We start from the raw sequence: 25,897 nt of genomic DNA, 5'->3' as shown, positions 1-25,897 counted from the left end.
CTCAGATTGTTTCTTTTGATACTATTTCATAGATTGTGTAGGCTTTCTTTATTCATTTTCGTTCTTTCTTCTTTGTTCTCCTCCAAATGGATAATTTCAAAGGTCCTCTCATTTAATTTACAGACTCTTTCTTCTGCTTGATCCAGTCCATTGCTCACGTTATTATATTTTTCATTTCATTCACTGTATTCTTCAGCTCCAGAATTTCTGCTTGGTTCTATTTTATAATTTCTATTTCTTTGTTAAACATCTTTTTTTGTGTGTGTCTTATTTTCCTGATTTTCTTGAATTGCCTCTCTGTGTTTTCTTGTAGCTCACTAAGCTTCCTCAAAACAGCTATTTTGAATTCTTTATCAGGTAAATAGGAGAACCCTGTGTCTTTGGAGTCAGTTACTGGAAGACTATTGTGATCTTTTGGTGGTGTCATGTTTCCTTGATTTTTCATATTCCTTGAAGACTTCCATTGTTGTCTTTGCATGTGAAGTAGCAGTCCCCTCCTCTAGTCTTTCCTGACTGATTTGGGGAATAAAAACCTTCTGTCACCCTGCTAGGATTTCTGAGGCTTTCTTCTATGGATACACCTGCTCCACATTTCTTGCTCCCTCTTGTGGTAGAGTTCTTAAGCCTATATGCCTTCTCTTGATCCTCAGCACACCAAGCTGAGTGCTGTTAGCTCCCTTTTGCTTTACCAGGGACAGCGTTAAAGCTCAACTTGTGTCTCTCCCTGGCCACAGATTCTGGCCAGCTTTCTGAGCAGGTCCATTAGCCATCTACCAAAGCTCACTCTCGCTGACATCAGGAGCACACACAGGGAGCCTGCCACACAGTAGGGGTGTGTGTGTGGCTGAGGTGCATGGAGTCCTGGGGGTGCCCATAGGTCATTTGGAGGGATCTGTAGGCAAGATGTCCCAGCAGCTCATGGACAGGCTTCTTGATCAAGTCTTTGACATGTTGGTAGGATCTGCATCCCTCTAATGCACTCTGAGAGTCCTATCTGTTGTCTGTCTCCCAGCCTCTTCTGCTCCCCAGTTGTGTAGCACATGACTCAGTACTCTAGATAAGGTGAGAGAGAAATGAGTCTATTTGGTAGCATCCTGCACAGCTGTGGAAACCACCTGCTCACTCACACGCTCTAACGTTCCCCCATGGGAGAAATCATGGGCTGAGAATGTTTCACTTGTTACTGAGCTGTGCCACCTTGGGGGAGGGGTGGCATGAGTAAAGTCAAACTGCTTCTCTTACTCTCTCCTATGCATCCAGAATCTTATGTTTTTGCTTCAATAGTGTGCTTCTCTGCCTGTCTTCTCTGCTGGACTCCTGGAATTCTAGAAAGACTCTCTCATCTGTGGGTGATTATCTAAGGCATCATTCTCCAAGGGCTCCTGGGCTACAACTGGGATGAGCTGAAGCCATTTCATGGGCCACTGCAGGGTCCATAGCTGGGAACAAGTTCTGTATGTCTAATACTCAACTTGTGGGTGGACGAGACTCTTTCCAGCTCCCTTAACATGTGGTATTGGATCCCACAGTTACCACAAAGTCACTTTTGTCTGTGGCCAGATGCCAGATTATTGTTGAGAGGGATTATGACAAGGAACATCTAATTCTGCCATCCTCACCAAACTCTTTTTCAGAGTGGCTATGCCATGTTACATTCCCTCCAACGATATATGAGTGATCCAGTTTCTCTGCACCTTTCTTATATTTAGTTTTCACTATTTTTAAAATGTTTATCCATTTTTATAGGTGAGTATTGGTATATTATTGTGTTTTTTATTTATATTTTCTTGTGGTTAATGATGCTGAACATCTTTTATGTGCTTATAGACCATCTGTATATCCTCTTCAGTGAAATGTATGTTTATGACTTCTACCCATTTTATAATTGAATTGTTTGCTGTTGGGGGTTATTTACATATTCTGAATACTAGTCCTTTTTTGTATATATGATTTGCAAACATTTCCTCCTGGTCTGTACCTTGTCTTTTCATCATCTTATCAGGGCTTATCACAAAGCAAAATTTGTAATTTTGAGGAAGTACAATTTATCAATTTTTTCTTTTATGGATTGTGCTTTTGTTGTCAAGTCTGAGAACTCTTTCCCTAGCCATTGACCCTGAAGATTTTCTCCCATATATTTTTTCTAAAATTTTTATAATTTTACCTTTTACTTTTAAATCTATGATATATTTTTTGTCAATGTTTGTAAAAGTTGTGAGATTTAGGTTGAGAATCAGTACTTTGCCTATGAATATTCAAATCCTCAAGTATCAGTTGTTGAAAAGACTATCATTTCTCCATTGAGTTGTTTTTGCACTTTTGTCAAAAGATGATTGGTAATATTTTTGTGAGTGTATATCTGGGTCTTTTATTCTTTTCCACTGATCTATGTATTTATGCCTTTGCCATTACTATGTTGTCTTAATTACTATATTTTAAGCCTTAATATTGGATAAAGTGATTCATTCCACTTTACTCTTTTTTTCTAATATAGTTTTAGCTATTTTAGGTTCTTTTGCTTTTCTGTTATTGTTTAGAATATGTTTATCTAATTATACAAAAAAATCTTGATGGAATTTTGATAGGAATTGCATTAAATCTATGGATCAACTTAGGTAGAATTGGCATATTTACAATATTTATCTTCCAAACCATGAAAATGTTATGTTTCTTGATCAATTTAGGTTTTCCTTGATCCCTTTCATTGTATTTTATCATTTTCAGGATATAAATTCCATATATATTTTGTTAGAATTATACCAAGGTATTTAATAATCTTTGGAACAATTATAAATGATAATTTGTTTTTAATTTGGGTTTCCATGTGCTTGTTGTTAATATATAAAAATTTGATTGATTTTTGTGTGTTGATCTTTTATACTGTAACTTTGATGCACTTATGTATTAGTTCTGAGAGACGTTTGTTTTTGTTTTTTGTAGATTTCTTGAGATTTTCTATGTAGGCAATAATGTCATCTTAAAATAGATACAATTTTTATTTCTTTCTGATCAGTATGCCTTTTATTTCTTTTTCTGGGCTTATTATACTGTTTAGAAATTTCAGGACTATTTTGAATAAGAATGGTGAGAGCACATATCCTTGAATTAGTCTTGATCTTAGGAGGAAAGTATTTAGTTTTTCACTAATAAGTATAACTTTAGCTGTAGGTTTTTATTAGATGCTCTTTATCAGGTTAAGTTAGTTCCCCACTATTCCTAAATTACTGCAAGTTTTTGTCATGAATGGGTGTTGGCTTTTATCAAATGCTTGCTCTATATCTATTGATATGTCTGTGAGATTTTTCTTCTTTAGCCTGTTGATATAATGGATTAACTGATGGATTTTTGAATGTTGAGCGAGACTTACATACATGGAATGAATCCCACTTGTGCATAGTGTATAATTATTTTCATACATTACCAGGTTTGATTTGACAATTTTTTAAAATCATGCCATTTCGTATTCAAGTTTTGTTATGGTTCAAAAGCTTTAGAAAATATATGGTTGTATTCTGTTTCAAATATTTTTCATTCAATAAAAATAAATTGGTATTCTGGGTTTTATAATTTAGTGTGCTTTTTTCAGCTTTAACGTACATTTTAGACTACATCTTTGGTTTGTAGTGCTATGGTGTTATTATTTCTGGAAATATAAAATATTGTGTTTTACACTATGTCTGAAGTAAGGAATTAAAGACACTTTTTACCCCCACTGGCTCTTGATTATCTCTTTCCTTCTTGCTTTTTTAGTTAAGTCACTTCTTTTACTCAAATTATTTTTGATAATTTTGATTATTTTTGATCTTGTACATGTAAGATCGTTCCATGAGTAGGTAGGGAGTAAAAATAAACAAAAACATGGCAATTTAAAGCTTATTAAGGGATAAATCTGTTTGTCTTTAAAAAATATTTTTCTCTCATTTGAAAATGCTTGTATCCGTTATCATATTTCTGACTGCCAGCAGGGTAGCCCAGAGTAAATGAATATAAGAGAAAGTATATGAGGAGAGACAGAAAGGCGTAAGGATATTAATAGGCCAGAAATAAAATATCGCTTCCTCTCAGTTTCACCTGGGCTGCGGTCAGTCTTCCATAACTTAGGGATCAGACAGAAGACACAGAGATTTTCAATCTTCTCTTAAAGTGCTTCCACTTGTCCTAAGAAGTTGTGGCATCAATTCTTCAGTGAAGACTAAATATATGCCAAGTGTGAACTTTAAAAACAAAACGAGTTTCAACACTTCAAGTGTATTAAAACTGTCTGAACAATTTCTTAAAGTTCACCCTTAGATAACCCAAATTGACTTAATGGAATTTTACTAACCTTTCCAAATATTGTACCTTGAAGCTGAGTGTAAGAATGAGAAATTTTGGTTTAAAGTGTAATATTTCAAAAAAAGTGTAAATGCTTGAAAACAAGCTCTGTAAAATGTGGGCAGGAATGTTTTCTTTTTCAAATATAGCTACAGATTTCTTTCCAGTAATATAATTGTTGGTTGACTAGATCCAAAGTTATATCATTAAACATTTTTATTCTTACATAAACACTTAATGTGTTGTTCATATCGTCAAACTCTGATAAATGGTTTATTAAATGATATCCTCGAATAGAAGATTGACAAAGATTCAATGTAGTGACTTCCATTGCAATTATATATGAGAGTTAGCCATAACAGAATATTTTTTAAGAATAATACTGTTCAATTAGGACATATGAGTAACACTAATCTGATGAAATTACTTCTCATATTGTTATGCCAATAGCCGAAAATTATCATAATTATTTCCCACATACTATTTGTTAAAAACTGAGGATACAAAAATGGGAGATATTTACATCAGCATAGGTATTTCCTTTTGTTCATTGTGGTTGTCAAGAAATTTCTGCAAGTTTGGACTTTATTTTTTAAGGCTTTTTTTCTTCCAGTGCGTTTGAGAAAGGTAGAATGAGGTAGAACGTGAAAGAAAAAAGTATGGAAAGCTTCATAAAGTATATCGTGGGCTGGCATCAGAAATTGAGGACTCAAGAAATATGATCAACCATAACAACAATTAGGGAATTAAGATGCATTATTTTTGTTTTAATTGAAATAATTGAATATTTTTAAATTATGGTTATATCTTCAAAATCCTGTTTCACTGAAAAAATTAAGTAAATGTCAGGTCTGTCTGATTTAAAATGTCTAACATTGATTAAATATTGCAGTTCCCTTAATAATAATAATTTAAACTAGTAAGTGTTTCATTTAATGAAAACTACAAATTTCCTAACACATTTAGAGGTATCTGTGTAATTTCCTCAAGTTCCTTCTCATCTTGGGTTCAACTTTTAAATTTTGATTCACAGAGCATTTGGAGAAAATATTCATTGTTGTCTAGTCTCTATTTCCACTGCTTCTAACCTAATCCAGACCTACCTCTCAGACTTCGACAACCTCAAGACTGTCCTCCCTGCTTTGAAGCTCTGTTCAGGAGCCATCTTGTAAGCAGAATGTTTCACGGCATTGTCTTACTCAAGGGTCAGCATTTACTGAATGAAGCACCTACTATTTATGCCTTATTAGTCAGTGACGTAGTGGAGCCTTAACTGGCTCACAAGAGGCAATTTCTCCTCTTCCCATTTCCACATGTGGTGACATAAAATTGGGAACTTAAAATTGGTCATGCTGCAGAAATTTACACCACAGAAATTAGCAAATGGTGGAAATACAGGCTTTTTCTTTTTCTTTTTTTCCACCTGGTGAACCAGTTGTTAAATATTTACTATCATATCACTGCTTATAGATCTTCCTCAACTGATCCCACCAATGGTGAAGGCGATTTAGGATCTTGGTAGATGTTATAATTTCTTTATTCCTTATGATTTGGAAAACCATATCTCTTATGACCCTGCAGTCCATACTCCTTGCTTTTGTTACACTGCTTTGCTGACTTTAGTCTCACAACCACAGCCACCTCTATCCCTTCATTCAGACTGTACTATCCTTAGTCTAAAAATTTCAATATTTAAATATACACAGGTCTATACATACTATGTCTTTATTATTTTTATATATCTGCCAAAATATGTTATAAATCATTTGATGGTAAAAAAATGATTTATATCTTTTTCTTCTATACTCTTAAACATATTATATATTTTAGTGTATATGTGAATACTTATGATATACTAATATATTTTAAGCAAATTATGATAAACTTTAACGTTTTAATCAAATTTAAGTAGAATAAGAATATAGAATGAGAATAAAATAATAGAGGGAATGCCTAGAAATATATTTGTGTATACACACACACAGCCTAGTATGCATGACATATACTAGAAAGAGCTGAGATTCAGTAACTAAATGGAGTTTAAATCACTACTCTATTATATACTAACATAAACGTTAAAGATACTCAGCCCTAGTTTCTCTCTTGTGAAGGAGAAATACTACTACACATCTGTGATATCATGATTTATAATAAGAAATATATTTTTCATCTTTTGCTCCATTTATGGAACCAAGCTCCTAAAACCCTTGGAATTTCCTGGGTGATGGAAGTGTCGTTTGTTCCAATGAGGCGACTCTGGGTGGGCTCCTGGATGAGGGCTGGTCATAGGAAATACCAAGTCATAATGAGAAGCTTGGAATTTTCAGCCCTGTCTCCCATTCTCTTGAGAGGGGAGAGGGCTGAAAATGGAATCGATCATGCCTACATGATGAAGCCTCCATAAAATCCCAATAGTATGGGGTTTGGAGAGCTTCTGTTTGGTGAACATGTGGAGATTCGGGGAGAATGGTACACCTGGAGAGGGTATGGAAGCTCTGAGCCCTTTCTCCATTCCTTGCCCTATGCATCTCTTCCATCTGGCTGTTTCTGAGTTACATCCTTTTATAATAAACTGGTGATCTAGTAAGTAAAATGTTTCCTGAGTTTTGTGAGCCACTCTAGCAAATTGATCAAACCAAAGGAAGAAGGGGGTCATGGGGACCCTCTGATTTATAGCCACTTGGTCAGAAGTCCAGGTAACAACCTGGACTTATGACCATCATCTGAAACCCTTGGTGGAAGTTGTTGGAACCTACATCTATAGCCAGTCTATAAGAAGCACAGGTGATAACCTGGGCTTGCGACAGTTGTCTGAAGTGTGGTCAAGGTGAGGTTGGGGAGTAGTCTTGTAAGACTGAGCCCTTGACCTATGGGATCTGATGCTATCTCCACATAGATAGTGTCAGAATTAAGTTAAATTGTAGGACACCCAGCTGGTGTTGCAAAGAATTGCTTGGTATGGGAGAAAAAACCCCACACATTTGGTGACCAGAAGTGAAATGTTTTGTGTAAGTAGTAAAGGAGACACACAGGAGAGAAAGACATAGCAAGGAAGAACTGGGTTTTTTCCTACAAAGAGCAGACGGAAAACTGTTTTTCTTTTACAACATCTAATAGGATGGTTATAAAGAATAAATAGGAGAATATATCCCAAGTTCCTATGTGCCAAAATACTACCTGGTACACAATGGTTTCAACATCATTGTTGTCGTTTTCTCCATTCCTCTAACAATCAGTACATCAACCTTCCAACTAACATAAAAGATGCAACAAGAAAAATATCATCCTTTTGTAGTTTTTTTTTTTTTTTGAAATTTATGGAAACATTTTCCAGTCTATGGAAATGTTTATCTCTTTCACCATTCAGCTTTTGGTTATGTTAATAATAATCCTGCCCATTTTCAATCTCCACTATCCCCTTTCTTGAAAAAGCATGAAAGATATTACTTCCAGTAAACCAACTCAAAAGAGGAAATAAGTGGAAACAACCTGTCATTATTGTGAACATAGGTATCTGGAAGTGATAATTAACAGATATGGTGGTTCAATGTATATTTCTATAGACATGTGTTAACAAGAAATGTTGTATAGAATGTATTGAATTCAACCTCAAGTTATGATCAGTTCTTCAAAACTATTACTGTATTATAGATTTAGATTAACATTGTCATCAACTCTTAGTAATTCAGAGCATTTTCACATATAAAAATCTCAGTTATTTTTTACAACCTCTCTGTGAATAATATGATCATTCTTCTCATAAAGGAAGAGAAATTTCCCTCATCAGAGCTTCAGGGGTGAAATGAGATAAGAACTGAAGTATCTCCTCTCTTTTTGCCTTCATGCTTATTTTAAGAATTCGGATTCCAAGAGTATAATTGATCTCCATTTCTTTCCACATGGCCACTTTGGATCTGTATAAAGACCCCATTCAAATTCTACATAAACGTACTGATATCAATCGCTAATGGATATTTTCTGTATACCCTTGGCACAATGACAATTTAATTTTCACAGAGGCTAGCAAATACCTAAGCTTGTCATACAAGCATTCAGGCTTCTAATCAGCTGGTTCTTTGGGGTTGGGATATATTACAGAAACAACATTTTATCTTGCATACCAGATGCTGTCTCCTACAGAAATATGACAGCATCACTTCTTAAATTCAAAAGACATGTCAAGGTCCCAAAATATCATCCGGGCTCTATATTACCTTTACTCAGTGTTTTCCTTTTACCTGTAGAACCTAAATGATTAATCATTCTTCAGGTGATTACATTGGAATGCTGACACCTGATATAGATGATAGGTCATAGCTAAGTGAGGAAAAGAGAGATTGCATTTAGAATATTTCTACTTGGGAGAGAAATATTTATCTGAGCTGCATTCTCTAGCCCCTAGGGGGTGTTTGTCTCTGTTCTTACATTGATCTTTAAAACACAACAAAATGGGTTTAAATGAAACAATTAAAGGATAAAGTCCTTTGGGGGGAAACAATTAGTTTAAATGTGATAATCAAATGTCTCAGAGTAAAATTTTTAAACCTGAATATCCTCTGAGTCCCCAAGGCAAATCCAGATTTGCCTGAAAGTTCAAATGCCAGGCTGCTTCTAACTCAGGTGAGGGGTTCCTACTGTGAAAGTTCTGGCAGCAGACATATAGTTGTTCCAAGATGTCTTCATCTTGGAAAACTTTTTTGGAAGTGAGTAATCAAAATCCCCTTTTTTGACCAAGAATTTTCTTTATATATTTATTTTACCCTCCTTTATTCATACCACTGAAAAGAAAGATGATATTGTTGTAAACTCAGAGCTCATGTTGGTTTCCCACAAAAAAGTGCAAATATTTGGGGCTACATAATATTCCAAAATATAATGGAAAATTTGCTTTTGATGAAATATTTTGTGAGGAAGAAAATTAGTTATTTTTCAATAGAAAATTTTAAACCAAAACTTTACATAACTTTCTATCTATTTTCAAGATGTAAATTTAGAAAATGGTTTGGATTACAAATGATGTTTCCATCCATAAAACGAAGAGAGTTTAATGTATATATTGAAATATTTAAAAGTGCAAATCTGAGTTCATTTGATATTGACTTGTTAAGTCTTTAGGGATTCCAAGCATAATTTTCATTTGATAAGTTGGTGCTTGAGATAACAGATGAAACTTTTATAAAAAGAGATTAATATACAACCTTTGTGGAGGAGTATATCTGGACAACCTTCATCCCTATATAGAAAATAGAACATGGAAAATGTGCTTGAGACCTGTCTCAAGATGGCGGTTCATTCATTTTGTTGTGTTTACTGAGCTCCTGCAACATGCAGTCCCCACTCTGTACCAGCTGCTGAGGCTATGTAATTGTGAACAGACGATGTCTCTGCCCTATTGTGGTTTGCATTCTATTGGGGGAGAATGAATAATTAAGAAAACAAATATATATTGTGATATAGTGATAAGTGCTATTGAGTAAAGTAAGATAAGTTAACAGAACGTGAAGTGCTATGTCAGATTTCTAATTTATATAGTGTGATCAGGGAAGGTAACACAGATAAGAAGGCATTTAACGAAGAGAAGGAAATAAGGGAGCAAGTCTTGTGAACATCTGGAGAGAACACATACTAGACAAAGGAACTCTAAGTAGGCCATTACCTGGGGGTATTTTGGATACGCTTAAGAAATAGCAAAGAATCCAGCTGTAGCTTCAAGGAGCAGAACATGGAAGAGAGTGGCTAAGGATGAGGTCAGAGTAATAGCCAGGGTCTAGACAGTATGTTCTGTAAGGCCATGGGTCGGTGGTGATGGAAATGATATGGGGTGACACTCGATGTCAACAGTGTGGAATTTATTCAGGTCCGAAATGACAACAACAAAAAGGGTTATAAGCAAAGATTTAGGTTCCCTTTTGGGGAACGTTATTAAATACCTATAACCCTTGATTAGGAGATTATATTAGGAGATAATAATGAGAACTGCCCTTATTTTGGTGCATATGGACTGACCAACACTCACACACAGGCCTGCCGTGTGGCGAAGGAGTGGCAGTGCTGAAGTGTAAACACTCAGCAGTGAGCTTCTATGAGGATGTGGGTGCAGCAGACAAAAGACAAGTCCCTGGCAAAGAAGGGAGGAAGAAAGAATCTCAGTGACTTACTGAACTGAGCTCTCAAGACGGAGAACATGTTTTTAAGTTTTAGGCTGTCTCTTTACAAGTAGTGTTATAGAGAACAACAGGGACTCATTAATTTCATCAGTATTGCAAATGTCATTCAACTTTACTTTTCTATTAGTTATGGCCAGTACTGAGAAATCACTTAATTCCTAGCAGTAATTTTTCTTGTATGGCTCACCTTAATATGAAAACTAATGCTAGCTATGGGCTGGGGAAAAAGGCAAGATGTCCAGGCCAGAAATAAAGCTACAGGATCCCAAGTCCTAACGACACAGGAAATAACTACTAATACAGATTGCATTGCGTGTCAGAAGGCACAGTGCCCCTTCACTGACAACAGGCTTCTCATTACCGTATCTATTTCCAGAGAATTCTCCTCTCAGTTTCTATGATACCATTTCCCTGTTTACCTTAAAACTGTGTCTTTCTGGTGTCCTTCTATTTAGTTATGATTTTGGTTGCAATTCTGTGTGGGTGTGATTCCTGCTGCTAGACACTTCTGGCATAGGCTGCCTATTCCTCCCATGAATGTGTCAGTTTTTATCCAGGAAAGCTCATCAACTTTAGGAGTGGTAATTTGGTAGTTTTCAAATATGAATTAATATTTATGCACTCAATCTCTCTTCTACAACTAGGTCCAGTTAGTTGAAACCCAGTAAGATGCATGGATCTAAGAAATATACAAATATAAGTTTACAAATAGGGACTATGATGAGTAATATTATGATAAATGTGTTTTATAAATGATTCATTCAAAATCATGCACAGTCTCCGCTCTTTTACTTTTATAATGTCACCAAGTCTTAACAACTGCCTCTATAGGTAAAGTTCAAATTTATAACTAAATAATTTTTAAAGAATAATATCACATACAATTTTTGATTTCAATAAGATATTCTTGAAAATATTTACATTCCTCTCCTTCACATTTCTTTCTTATCATTTACTAAAGTCTGCAGACGTGATAAAAATGTCTCAGTTGCTTAAACTTTTGAAACATTTATTTCATTCACTTATTTTATAGAAAAGCAGAGGGAGAACTGATATCTTTTGCACTGGGGGGAGCATGACTATAAAAGTAGTGTTATTGCATTAAGTTGAACCATATGATTCCACCACCTTTGACCTACAAAAACTATAGGTTCATATAATTCAACTAAAATAGAACAAGAAATGATGTCATAATATCAATCTCATGCCTTTCAGTCTGCAATACTATTTAGAATAAGAAAAGATCCAGGGATTTTCAGGTGTATTTTATGGTCAGAACAATATTTCAAAGGAATCTTAGCTCCAAGACCAATATATACAACTGGTAAATGAAACATACGGTGGTTCCCACGAAGACGTAATCCTATAGCCTTAACCACCAGGATTGTCTCCTTCTCTCTGCTCGTAATCGCTGAGCTGGTCAAGAGAAGACAGGGTGGAACTATTGTTCTAGTAGATTAAACCCATTTTATAAATAATAAGTCTGAGGTTTGGAGGGGTAAACTTACTAGACCAAATTTGTTAAGACATATCAGTGACAGATTAATGAGTAAAACACAAGCCTTATGATTGTGTGCTAAACAGATGGATATAGTATAAATAAAATTTATATTTCTCAAAAGGATTTATCTCACAGGCATTCAGAATTCTTAGCTTGTTTATACACTTATATATCAGGGTACCAGGATGCAAAAATCTTCTTGAAAGGCTGTGCAGCCAGTTATGGTTTGCATAGTTGTATCCTCATGTTGCCATTTGTCAGAGTGTTTGAGCCCATTATGTGCTTATTTTTTTATCATTTTTTTAAACCTGCCAGTGATCAGACAGTTGGTTTTGGAAGATATGTTATGACTATACAGAATGTGATTTCATGGAGATATGTATCTAATCATTGCAGGAGTGTGTCACTGAAGGTTTTTTGGAAAGACTTGGTTTGTACCACTAGGAATTACTGCCCAAGACATTGGTATCTCCAGAAGAGTTGGTCTAGAGTAAGGCGTCAACAGATTTTCCACTGAAATCCCCCAGGAATGAGGAGTTGTACCACCCAAGCTTCCTCTGTGCACTGCATCTATTAACTTAGAAGAGAGAATTGTAACGTAGCTCTAAAGAAGGTAAAAGAACAAACTTGACTTGGCTTCTGTTCAAGTGAGCTGTCCTCTGAACTCTTAGAGATCTATGGTTGACTATGTTAATATTCTGCTCTTGTGAAAAGAAAATGGCAACATTTTGTAGGGCCTTTGTAGAGGTAACAAACCCGAAACCTGGAAGACATCCTCATTATTTTCTCTTCTTTGCTTCAAATCCGTCTCTCTCTTCAGATAGTTTGTAGGATCTAGGCTTTGGGTAAAGTAGTAAAATATATGCCCAAACCACATTCTCAAACTCTTTTTTATTGCAATAAATCTGACTCCTATATTGCTTCTATGTTGAGTTTAAATTTCTTTAAAGCTATTGATCACTACAACTATGACACACAACTATGTACTGGGGCTTTGGGGAGAAAAAAGGAGAAAGGTTGGCAACAGATGTTAGCACAGGGCCAATCTTCCTCCAAAAAAAAAAAAAAAGAAGATTATGTAAAAAAAAAAAAAGCTATCATTGGAGTGAATGTGAGTGGCTACACCGTAGAACATTAGGATCAAGTGATCCATCCTGTATTCTGCTGTTTAACATCTACTTCTCCTTCCAGAATGTCACTTCCACGAGGACAAAATGTGTCTGTGTAGTTGACTAACACCATTTTGCCTCACACAGGTAGATTCTAAAATACTTGGTTAATGAATGGATATTTACCGGGAAATGTGCTACGAATACCACAAATACTTCAAGTATCCGGGACCTGTTGTTGTTCTTTTTTCTGTACTAATAATTTTCACTTAAGTATACCAAAGAAGAAATCATCTAGGAAGTTTTAGTGATGACACAAGCAAACATCGGTTATTAAGAGTCGTCAAATTTGAGCACCTTTTGTTTGACATTCTTACCTATGTGCTGCACTGTCCCCTGAAGACAGTGACACTCTCCGTAGCTGCCCTTTTGTGACCAGCCCTTGCCAAAGCTCCTGTCCCAGTGGCCCCAACAGCCTTTGGTACTGGGGTCTTCCTACCCTGACAGGTCACCACCCTGTTGGTCAGGACAGTTTCAAACTGCTCAAACTGGTTCAACCCTTGCCAGTTCTGCTCAGCCCGGGGGAAACGCAAAGCCTACCCTCTCTGTCTTCTCTCCCGACTGCCTTGTGCTCCAGCCAGCCTCCAGCTTTTCAGGTGAAAGGTGGGTACCAGCTTTCCATACTCCAGGATGGTGTTTCCCAAATTCTATATGAAGGAATAAATAGGATATATTATTTGTTTTTTTTTCCAGCTATCCCAGACCATACTTATGTAAAATGCAATAAAAATAATTTACTAGAAAAACTAAAAGGAAAAATTAAAATACAGAAAAACTGTATGTATTAATATAAATCTAATACTTTGCTATTATTAGATACAAAAGGCATTCTCAAATTGCCAATATTTATGATTAATTTCTCTACTTATCCATACTAAGTAGTTCATGGACCACCCTTGGGTAGATGGCCCTCAGAGACAAGTGTCAGGTCCTCCCGTGATCTCTTTGAATGCATGCTACTCCAGTGTTGTTTGTGAGGGTAGGCTTATAGAACTCTGCAGAGTAGAAATCATCAAACCCGGAGGGGAGATGACAGTGTCCCTTTTTTGTCCTCTTTCTCTGTGGGTGAGTTCTCATCCCACACTCCCCACTCCATGACAGCATATCCTCCTGAGTTAAAAGCTTTGTATTTTGGTGACTCTTCATTCCCTATTTGAAGTTCTGGTCTTTTATGAGTCAGAAGTGAGTGATGGGGTAAGTGGTGCAGCTATCTTTTAGAAAGTTTGGCATACATTGTCCTAGCAGCCTTTTATAAGGTAGTACTTCTCACAAATTTTCTCCAATTTTGAACTTCCAAAATAATCACAAAATTATAATCACATTCACTATTCTGTTATATCAGCATAAAATTAAAATTCTTGAAAGTCCTTCTTATCTCTCTCATCAGGATATCTTTGGTTAATCTACGAATTTGGTTAGTTAAATAAATTTTGGTTAAAGAAAGAAATCATAAAAAATGACAAATACACACCTTAGGCCTTTTCTTTAAATATGAGACATACATGCACACATTGATTTGCCACTTTTTACATGTGGTCTTTGATCACAGGTCAACTGAGTGTCCCTTCCTATCTTCATTTTTCTGTAAAACACAGCCCTATTCCTTTAGAAATTTTCAAAATTTACTTTTTCTTTAAAGTCAAGTGATAATCTCACAGAATATGAAAACAATGTGTCCAAATATTCCATAGTTTTGTAATATTCCTCATCTCCTCTACAATTTTTATAATTTACCTTGTCCATTCCAAATTTTGCAGCATTTTTAAGCAGCTCAATAATTTTGAATATTCTAAAGCATTCAACCTAGTTCTAGCAGAAAGAATTCTATTTTCTCATCCATCTCTCATTGGTTTACTTAATACAAATATTTATTTTAAATAAGTATGCAGAGATTTCAAACACGGTAGTTGAAAATTACTATAATAGTCACAAGATTTGAAAACCAAATTTATTCTCATATTAACACTCCACCAACAAGAACTATGCTGGCATTTACAGAAAGGTCTACTTATCGAAAGGTTTCAGTGTTCCATGAGTACCATCATTTTAATATTGAGTACTGAAAATGAAGAACAGTTGCTAATCTGCCTAATCAGTTAGATGAAGACCAGTTTAATGAATCTGTCCAATTAGAATACACCGTTGCCATTAGTGGTATTTTTTAGAAAGGCAAAGGTGGTTCACTATCAGAAAACTATGAATATGTTCTACTGGTTAAATATTGACAAATATATTTATATAGTCCACCATATCTCTGTATCTATGTATATATAAATACCCAAATTCCATTTGATAAAATTTATATTGCTAAGAATTTTTAACTTCACTAGACTCTGTAAGATTTAATTGTATAATGTATGTAAAGTATACCTAACATAATGCACAGTACATAATAAGCAATTAGTAAAGATTAAAATACAGATTGTTTATCCATGTCCTGCTTTAGAACAGATTCTCTGGAAAATAGACAATAGAAGGATGTCTGTGTGCAGAAGAGTTCTTGTGGGGAGCTCTGAGGAATAACACCTGAGGGGAGGGAAGGATGGAGGATTAAGCTGAAGGACAGTTGAACTGGGAAGCAGTTGCAACAGAGGCCTCAGCAGATCCCCGAGGAGCGCTGGAGCTGGGACGGCCATTCAGTGTTGCTCAAATTGAGGCAGAGTGTATCCTCACTTTGACCCACCAGTGGATACAGGTTCCTACAGGAAGGGTGCATGATCTTGGGTGAGTAAGCCCCATTCAGCAGAGGAAAATTTCCTGTAATTCAGCTGTGATCTCACAGTAGCCAAAACTCTTGGTAGCTGGTGGACTGTTTTCCTTCCCATCTGGACCCTAGGCACAATGAAGCCAAAGCGATCTGTGGTAGCTATAGCTTAAAGTTTACTGAGATTCTGGCTGTGTTCCTCGGCAGAAGTGTACTCTCTGTTTGGGAATTCTAAACTCAAAGAGCCTAATGTTGTAAGTTCAGAAGGCAGAAATTGCCTAGTGTGCCACTAGATGCAATAGAAATTAGAGTCATTCCTACCTTTCCCTCTTTTGTACTGTCTCACGTGTTGTAGCTATTAGAGACCCAGAACAATAAAATAGTCATTAATTAATGGTGTATAGAGTATCCTGGGGGAACGGCACTCCATTCTGGCGGGGGACCATTTCAAAGCTGGCACCTTAGCTGTGCTTTCAAAGACTATTCCATTGTTCTATCAGACTAGCAACTTCTGGATTGTAGGGACCAGTAGATGCCATTGTTATGAGCCCATTGCTACATCTCCTTTACTGGAGATCGTCCCTTGCTCTGAAATATTGTGATATCATATTATGTATCTGGAGACCAAATACTGTTTTCCCTAGAAGAGTAGTGCTGGCTGAATCCTTGTAAGCAGAAAAGACAAACCCATGCCCACAATATATACAACTTCCAATCATGATAAATCACCACCTGTTCCAAGGTGGAAGAGGTTTATGGTAATCAACTTCCCACCAACTGGCTGGTTGTCGTCCTTAAGAATGGTGCCTATTCAAGGGCTCAGGTTTTGTCTCTATTACTGGACAGTTGGACATTCAGCGGCTACAGTCCTTAGACTACCCAAGGTGATCGGGTCATTTGTGGGTTATCTTTGCCTAGGCTCCATCACTGACACCAAGACTCCTCTGTTATGTGCTCACTATGCCAGAATGGGGACGGCTGATAAAAGAGGCTAATATCAAAAAAAAAAACTTGTGGGTTTTTTTTTTTTGAGGAAGATCAGCCCCATACTAACATCTGCCAATCCCCCTCTTTTTTTTTTTTTTTTTTGCTGAGGAAGACTGGCCCTGGGCTAATAGCTGTGTCCATCTTCCTCCACTTTATATGGGATGCTGCCACAGCAAGGCTTGCCAAGTGATGCGTGTGTGCGCGCCTGGGATCAAAACTGGTGAACCCCGGTCTGCTGAAGCAGAGCGCGCGCACCTAACCACTTGCGCCACCGGGCCGGCCCGAAAAACCCACAAGTTCCTAATATCCGCTTGATTATTTAGTGCCTCATCCAGGGTACATGATGTCTGATGGGCAATAATATGCAACGCAAGATCTTCACATCCCATGTCTACTCCCATCGGTCTATCTACAAGACTTCCCCAGACCTCAAATCTTTCTTCTTTAAGGCCTCTGACCAACCAGCCACCCATTTGCTGCTGCACATGACTCTCTATATATTCTTAACTGAGCCACTTTCCTTTCCACGCATAGTGAATAATCACGTGGCAAGTCTTGAAGCTTGGCCTGGGAGGAGGATTTTCTTCCACTTCAGAGCCACCCTACGGTACCGCCACAGTGCAGTCAATTTTCAGCTTGCACGTGCATATTTATCTGAATTACCTGAGAATCAGGCTCAGCCTTTATTTCCTCAGTCAGTTGGTCAACAGGGGCCCACCCACGTGGTCACGGGTGTGAACGGAAAGCGAGGCATTAATGCGGAAGTGGTGGATGATGTGGTGATTAGGTAGGGCCCCTACTCACGCTGCTTACACGTGCCCCCTGGTCGTGCTGTGCCTGCTCTCAGGCATGCTGTAGCTCCCAATAGAGTTCTGAGCGCCTACTCAGCCTTCTAAATTGGCAGGTGTGCTCAATCCTGGCTCAAGATGGGCAGCACTGCTTACACGGCTGTATGATATCCTAGGGTCAAATGCTCCATTGCACCAGGACCCAGTAACTGGCCCGGAGCACTTTTATGAAAATTGTGTGGTTCTCCTGTGTAGAAATTTAGGACTTTTGCTGTGATTCTCTCACTGGGACTTGCCACAAATACCACCTTGCATTTTTTTTTCTTTTTTTTTTTTTTACTGCTGATACCTTTAATACAGCAATTCTCAAAAATTTTATCCTAGGATTTCTTTTCATTATGCAGCTATAGATATATAGATGTAGATGATATAGATCCAGATATAGATATATTCACTGTATTAGAAATTAAAATTGAGAATTAAAAAAAATATTTATTAAAGAACTAATTTTAAAATAATTATAATAAACCCATTACATGCTAACATAAATAACATGTTTATGAAAAATAATTATACTGTCTAAAAGTATTTAGTGATATAACTGGCATTGTTTTACAGTTTTGTAAATATTTTAAATGTCTGACTTAATGATTGATAGTTGGAGTCTTCCTCAGTTTCTGCATTCAATCTGTTGCTATATATTGTTTTGACCAAAGTATATAAAAAAAGTCTGGTCTCAAGAATATGTAGTTGGAAAAAGGAAAAGTGTTTTCATGACCTTTCCATATAATTTTGCATATTCTACTTTAATATTATACCAAACTTCACCAAGTATGCTTCTTTATTTCAAATATTTTTCTCCCTCAATGAAATTTAAGTTTCATGAGAAAAGATGCATTTTATTGCTCACCCTTTACTCCTATCAGATACGCAGAACCACGTACAAAATGTGTTCATGGAATAATTGTCATATTAGTGAGTAAATAAAAATTAACATGATAAAAATTTAGGAATGATAAACTTTTATTGTATAATTCTCTGAGGGTTTTTTTGGCAAACTATACTTTAGACAATCCTTTATTCTGTAATCACAAAATTAAATGTTTGATAAAGGATAATCTTTTGAAAAGCCATCCAGTATCTAAGGGGTTTTTTGTTTATTCTCAAACTGGAAATTCTTTTATTACTCAGGATCAGAAATGTCTAATTCCTAACGCAGCTGTTCCATATTCAAAGCAAGCACTTTAAGTCTCTCTGTGTTTACTCAATTTCTACCATGTTTTTGTTTTTGCTTTTGTTTACTTTTTGTTTTACTTTTTACAGGAGACAATCCTATTCCATGGGAATGAGATTTGCTATAGCTCTGGAATTGCCCTCCTGAGTATGCTTTCAAGAATGTCAATTTATTATTGATTTCTAAGACTGTGCTAATGCATTTTGATGACCTACAGCACTGTTCCTTTTTACTGTACTTTACCCTAGGGTGTTTTTACTTTTCTTAGTTGCAAATCCCAGATGGCACAGAGACTCCTTGTTAATTCTCGGAAACATCATTACTTAACAATGAAATTTCACACAAATTGACAAAGAATTCTTATTTTAATTGCATGACCAAAAGGAAAAATTTTCAGCTTCATTTATTGCTTTTCCATTTTAGTTTCTTATTAATCACAAGATTATTTTGTAACCCTCATAAAGGTAAGATTCTATTCTTAATTATGTCTTTGATGCCCAGAGCATAGAAAGGAATATCTAAAGTTCATGCCGTTGCACCATCTGCCATTTTGGCATCAGATTTTATTATGTTACCTTCTTGAGAACACTGTTTCACACCATTTTTCCCCCTCTGTAGAAACTCTAACTGTCTTATATATTAAGCTGAGGATGTTGGAGTGGGTGAAGGGATACAAATTCTATTCTACCTCTTTCCTTGCAGAATTTCCAGGATTACAAACAGAATCATCCTGGCTGTGTGGTTTTTTTTCTTTTTTTGAAGAAGGCCCCTGAGCTCTTAGTTGAGTGGATAAAGAAGCATATTAAAATTGTCACCAGTTCTAGGCAGTTGCCTTAGGGCAGTGTTTCTCAATTTCCATCATATTAACATTTTTGTCCAGATGATTCTTTTGGTAGGGGCCTCTATTATGCATTGTAGGATGTTAAGAAGCATCCCTGACCTCGACCCAGTAGACACAGTATCATCCCCCAACCCCCTGCATGACAACCAAAATGGGCTCTAGACGTTGCCAAATGTCCCATGGGTGGCAAAATCCTACCCCACTCCAGCGGAGAACCGTAGCTTCCATATTAAAATAAAACATACAACAACAAAAATTTCATAATCACTAGACTCTTCAAATCAAGGGCAAAATCACTATTCTTTCTTGGCCAACAACAGCATTCCTAAAAGTAGGGGAGGATGGCGATTAGAGGGTCTAGGGTCCTGGTTTTTAAACTTTAACGTGCTAACAACTTATTTGGGTATTGGTTTAAAATGAAGATGCTCAGACTCCCATTTCCAAGAAATTCTAATTCAATAGATATTCAACCGAGTCTGTCAAATAAAGTATTTGTTACTCAAGCATGAGATCTACAGAATCACAGGCAAAATGAGTTAATCCATAAAAAGTTGAAGAAATTGAATAAGAGTTGTCAAAGACTCAAGATAAAAATTAGTCCAGTCATAAAAAAAGTGAGATGATAGAATGAAAGTTTCATAGAGAAAATGCCCTGCTTTAGTGTGTAGGAAAGTCTTTTTTTTTTTTTCTCCTGTACGTAAGGAAGTCTCAACAAATAGATTTTGCCTATATCCCTGTGAATTAAATGCTTATCTAGGTCCCTGAGGTGATTTAGAAACACAAGTCATGCAGACAGTGAACAATATCTTTGTAGGAAAAATTGTTGCTGTTACCTCTAGTGGTAAAAGGCTCTCTTGACCACATTTAAGGTAACAGATGGTGAATTGTCTTTTATACAAAGTGTTAGTTAGAAGCCATATCTAGTCATTGCAATAGATTTTGATGTTGAAAAGATGTAACTGAGTGTGGCATTTGCCAAGTTAGTTATTTTCCCATGGGGCATGAAAACAAACCTATAGAGACTTTTATTGATTCTGCCTGCCTGTTCTCAGGAAAACTTCTGACTAGATCTGGAAGTATTCAGTGTTCCTTCTCAAACCTCTGCTGACACAATCTCATCAGTTCTTTGCAAACAGTGATTACCAGACACAATCATTTCTGTCAGCTGCATAACGAGTTCTTTTAAAAGAAAACATTACCCAAGCTGTTTCTTTCAGGCTTCTTTTTCAAGCAAATAGTTAGACTGAAATTTCAACCAAAGCAACTACGGCTACACCGAAGAGATTTTTTTTTAAAGATATTGGACGAAAAGTGTAGCAACTTTTTTGTATTCTTCAACTTATTTTTCAAATTCAATAGTTTCGTTAAAAAGCAAACACCACGAAGGCAGGGCTGTTTCTAATGTTTTGCTAACCGCTGTGTTCCTAGCAGTTAAAAGACGTTCCCAAAGCCTAGAAGGTGCTGAATAAATATTAGTTAAATGAACAAAAAAGAGAAACTCATTGCATTGAATTTGAAATGAGAGAAGTATTCAAGCTTTCCCTTAGGCATTTCTGAGCGGACTTAACTACAGATAATGCATCGTGCTATTATCTAAGGTCCATCCCTCCATTTTGTGCCAACCTCCTCGTCTACCCAAAGCCGTTGAGCCCCTGATCCCTTGTGCATCTGCATCACTTTCCCTCTCTAGTGGACCATCCGGCTAACATACACATAGGCTGTTTTATACCCTTCTGAGAAAATGAATAAAAGCTATTATAAAAGGAGGGAACAAAACCTCTCTCTTGTCCTCACTTCATTCTCCAAGTATCCTCCATTTTCTTTCTCTTTACAAAAAGTATCGTCTGCCCTTTCAGTTTTAGTTCCTCTCTGCCTATTTTCTCTTGAATTCTCTCCAGTCAGGTGTTCACCCTTATGAATTCACTGAAAGTGCTTGTGTTAAGGTCAGCAGACATCCATATGTTGCTAAATCCAATATTCAATTTCCCTTCCTCATCTTACTCGATCTAGCAGAAGCATTTAACAAAATTAATTGTCCTCTCCTCCTTAAAACACTTCTCGCTTGGCCTCTAGTATGCAGAATTATTGCACCTCACCACTGTCAGGGTCTTCTCAACATCTTACCTCCTCAACCTTTTAAATTTGGAATGCCCCAGGCCTCACTCTTTGAACATCTTTTCTTCTTTATTTGCATTCACTATTTTAAAACTTCATCTCTTTCTCTGGCTTTCAATATCACATGTACGCTGATGTCATCCACACTTTTATCTACAACAAAGAGCTTCCCCAGGAATTCCAGGCCACCTACTCGCAATGCCCACCAAGGACTCTGCCTAATTTCAGCTAAACTTTCAGACTTACAAGACTGTCTTAGGGCTCAGTTGGCACCAACCCACCCAGAAAGATATAGGACAGCTAACGCAGCTTGCCTTCAGGAGTGTCAAGTCTTCCTCCTCCGTGGAAGTCCCAGTAGCATCCCTTGTGGCAGTTCACACAGCTCAGGTGCGAGGAAACAGAATCCTTTCCAGGAGGGTCCATGATCCACCCAGTCTTTAAAACCTCACATACCACAGGAGAAATATTTTTTGTAACAATTCAACAGTCATAGCTTCCAGAGTCTCCACAAGGGGCGAGGTCAGTTCCCACACTCACAACACTCAGGGAGGTACAGAGCTCTGTCTTCCTTTGAAGTAGTTATAGTTCTCCCAGTCCAGGCGCAGTTTACCAATCATGGTTGTTTCGGCCATAAGCAACATTGGTTTGCGTTAAAGCTCATTTGCCAAAGCCCATGATTGACATACTTACAGTATAAAAAAAGTTTAAGCTTATTGAGTTTCACGCAACAGAGGGCACACATGAAAATTAGTGGAGTATCTCCAAAGGGGGACTTAAAGAAGGAGTACTGACAGGATTTTAAGGTCTGGAGTTAATCACAGGATGATCTTGTAGAGATTTGTCAGTTTTTGCAAACTAGGATGTTGCTGTAACAGTCAGTGGTCCTGTCTTTAGAATATATGAGTTCACACAGAGTTATTGTTAGTTCAATTTGTTCATGTTCTTATCTTGGAGCATATGGTTCTGAATGAGCTGGTGTTAGAAGAATTTGAGAATAGAAAAGTTGTGATGAACATCATGGTTTTGGTTTGATACATTTATCTGTTTTGTGTGCCATACTGCAGTCTGTTTTGACGTAATTTAGTTTTGGTTTCAATTTTCAGTTCCACCTACTGTCTGTCAGTATATTAACATTTTATCATTAGTAACACCATTAGCACATTATCTTTATGAGGTTTCCAGGAAAACAAAAGTAGAGAGCTAAATGAAAGTCCAATTTTCTCACCAAGCAGGAAAAGTTTTGTCAACCCTTTACCACAATATCTAGCTGCCTACTTTACGTCTCCATGGAGGTGGAGCACATATAACACTCAGTTTAAATCTAAAATTTCCAAAATTTAACATCCCATCCTTCACCAGAAAGCAAACAAACTAACAAAGAGCCAAACCAAACAAAACATGAACAACCCAAAGCCTGCTTCTTCTACAGTCTTCCACATTGCGTCCATGGAAAGTCCACACTGTCAGTTTTACAAGTTAAAAACTTGAAGCCCTCTTTGCCTTCTCCTGTTCTCTCACAACTCATATTCAATATTCTATTAGCTTTACCTTCAAAAAAAATCCCGAGTTCAATCACTTTTCATAATATCTATCTTGCCTGCATGTTTGCACTGTCATTCTAACTGATCTTCCCACCCAACCCTTCCCCTTCACTGTGAATACGGTAGCCGCAGTCAGTCTTTTCAAGTATAGTCAGATCATCGCTCTCCTCCTCAGAAGTCTCCAGTGGCTTCCCATGTTACACAGAGGAAAAGCCAAAGTCCTTAAAATGCCTATCAAGGCCCTAGGGAAACTTACCCCCACAACCTCTCTAACCTTCTCTCTTACTTCTCTGAGCTCCCCCATGCTACTAGAACCACATTGGCTCCCTCACTTGTCTAACATATGCCGGGCATTCTCCTGCTTCAGGGTGTTTATACCTGCTCTACTTTCTGCCTGGAAAGTTCTTCCAGCTTTACATATGACCTGCTACTTCCCCTCCTTCAAGTCATTGCTCAATGTTTTCCCCATCCATCTCCTGAGTCTCTCCTCATCTCCTCTCACTTCTCTTTCTCCTCCTTAGCACTTATATAGTTTTCTTATTCATGTTGTTTATTCTCTGTTTTTCTGCATTAGATTGTATCTACATGAGGGCATAAATTTTCTTTCTGTTGTATTAATCTTGTATACACAGGACCCAGAACACTGCCTATAACTCATTAAGCACTCAAAATATATTTGTTGAATGGATTTGTTGAAACGGAAAGTGTGTATCCAGGTGTTTATGGAGTCAGGGAAAGAGAATAATAGTCTAAGCAGTTTTGCAGCTTTAAATATCAGGTTAGTTGAAAGCCTATTTATCATTATTATTATTATTATTTCTGATGTATAATACAATATTTATCAGTGTTTTTGTATAAAAGAAATACAGATAACATTAATCATTATAATTAGGTGCTGCATAACATTAGAACCACAGTTGTCTATCACTATCATATGTGATTTTTCAGAGGGAAAAGACAACCTCTAGATACAAAGGAAAACTATATCTTATCAGATCCCATTGAAGTTCTGATTTCTCTGGGCTTCCAATGCAGATAGTAAACTCATGTTATGATAAAACATGTAGTATTTATGCTTGTGTGTACTTGTAGGTGCATGTGTGAGCACAAATATGTGACAAAATTGTTGATGTAAGCCTTAGAAGGGCAAAGGAAAAAGTGAAAAAGAGACCTAAATAGGAAAGCAAGTTGTTATTTCACAATATGGAGACTGATAATAGGGTTGCATACAGCTGCTGGAAATAGAACAACCAGATACTCTTTGATCTGAGGTTTGATGGCTTCATAATAGATTTAGTAAGTCCTCTCTTCAGCTGGACTTGGGAAGTTTCTGACATGTTGAGCATGCATTGTTGAGGGCAGAATTTGAGGAAGAGGGGTCAGCAATGAAGCCTACATGTCCATATGGTCTGTGAAGGTAATTTTTCTGGGCAAGCAGAGTGCTCTGGCTTCCAGTATAAAACTAGGCTTCCTTCTCATTCCAGATCGATAGTGGTGTATCTACAGACTTCCATAGTAACCATGACATATTGTAAGTATGGGCTCCATTATTCTCTGGATATAGATCTCAATGAGCTATTGCTGCCAGGGAGCCTGATGCATCTGACAATCCAGCTGAGACCTGGATACACTGTATATACTACATCATAGACATTTTTCTTGTGATACATAAACCTGGCCTTAGGCCATGTCTGTACTATAGAATTCTACTTCACTGAACAATTCATTTGGTATGATTTGTTGTGACCTGTCTGCACAATTCTTGAACAGTGGATGTCTTAATGAGCCACAGCAAATTGGATGGGCCAATTCATAGAGGCTGTCACATACTGTAGCCACGACCTCAATTAAAGTTATAGATTGCTTCTAAGCATTGTTCGTTGGTAGTGACTCAAACTATAGCACAGAATGCTCTCATTAATCCCTTGATCGAACTGAGGACATACACATCAGACATTTCTGCACTGAAGGTATTACTTTACCTACTGGGATATTGCATAATTTGATTGACAGTAATTGCTGCCATATGCTTCCAATTATCTAATTAGTAATTGCTACCACATATGCTGCCAATTATATAAAACACACTGCTTTAGAGCTTCCATTCAAAACTGTCACTGAATCTTGGAGTGTCGCACTGTGTGGGCTTTGAAAAATGCTTCTTGAATTGCATTGTACATGTAGCCTAGGATAAATTTTATATGAGGCAATAATAAAAATGTTTTTTAAGTTAACATGCTTTTTAGTTTACATAAAATTATTGAAAACACAAATTGAAAAGTAAAAGAGGTGAAATGAAACACATTAAATATAGACTCTAAACCAATCTCGACATCAAATTAACAATCTATAACACTAAGGTTTCTGCCTCAGTTCTTTTAATTATGGAAGAGGATTAAGGAGTTATTAGAATGTCATGTTTTTCTTTTTTACTTCATTAATTTATTGAACAATATTAATTAAAGACCACTGCAAACAAAGTGTTAGATATAAAGACTATGGCAGATAGAAAGACAAAAGGCAACTTTGTCTACAA

The sequence above is a fragment of the Ceratotherium simum genome, chromosome 13, assembly GCF_057802395.1.
Source record: "Ceratotherium simum simum isolate JZ-2026a chromosome 13, ASM5780239v1, whole genome shotgun sequence".
Classification (NCBI taxonomy): Eukaryota; Metazoa; Chordata; class Mammalia; order Perissodactyla; family Rhinocerotidae; genus Ceratotherium; species Ceratotherium simum.
This window is presented reverse-complemented; position numbering follows the sequence as displayed.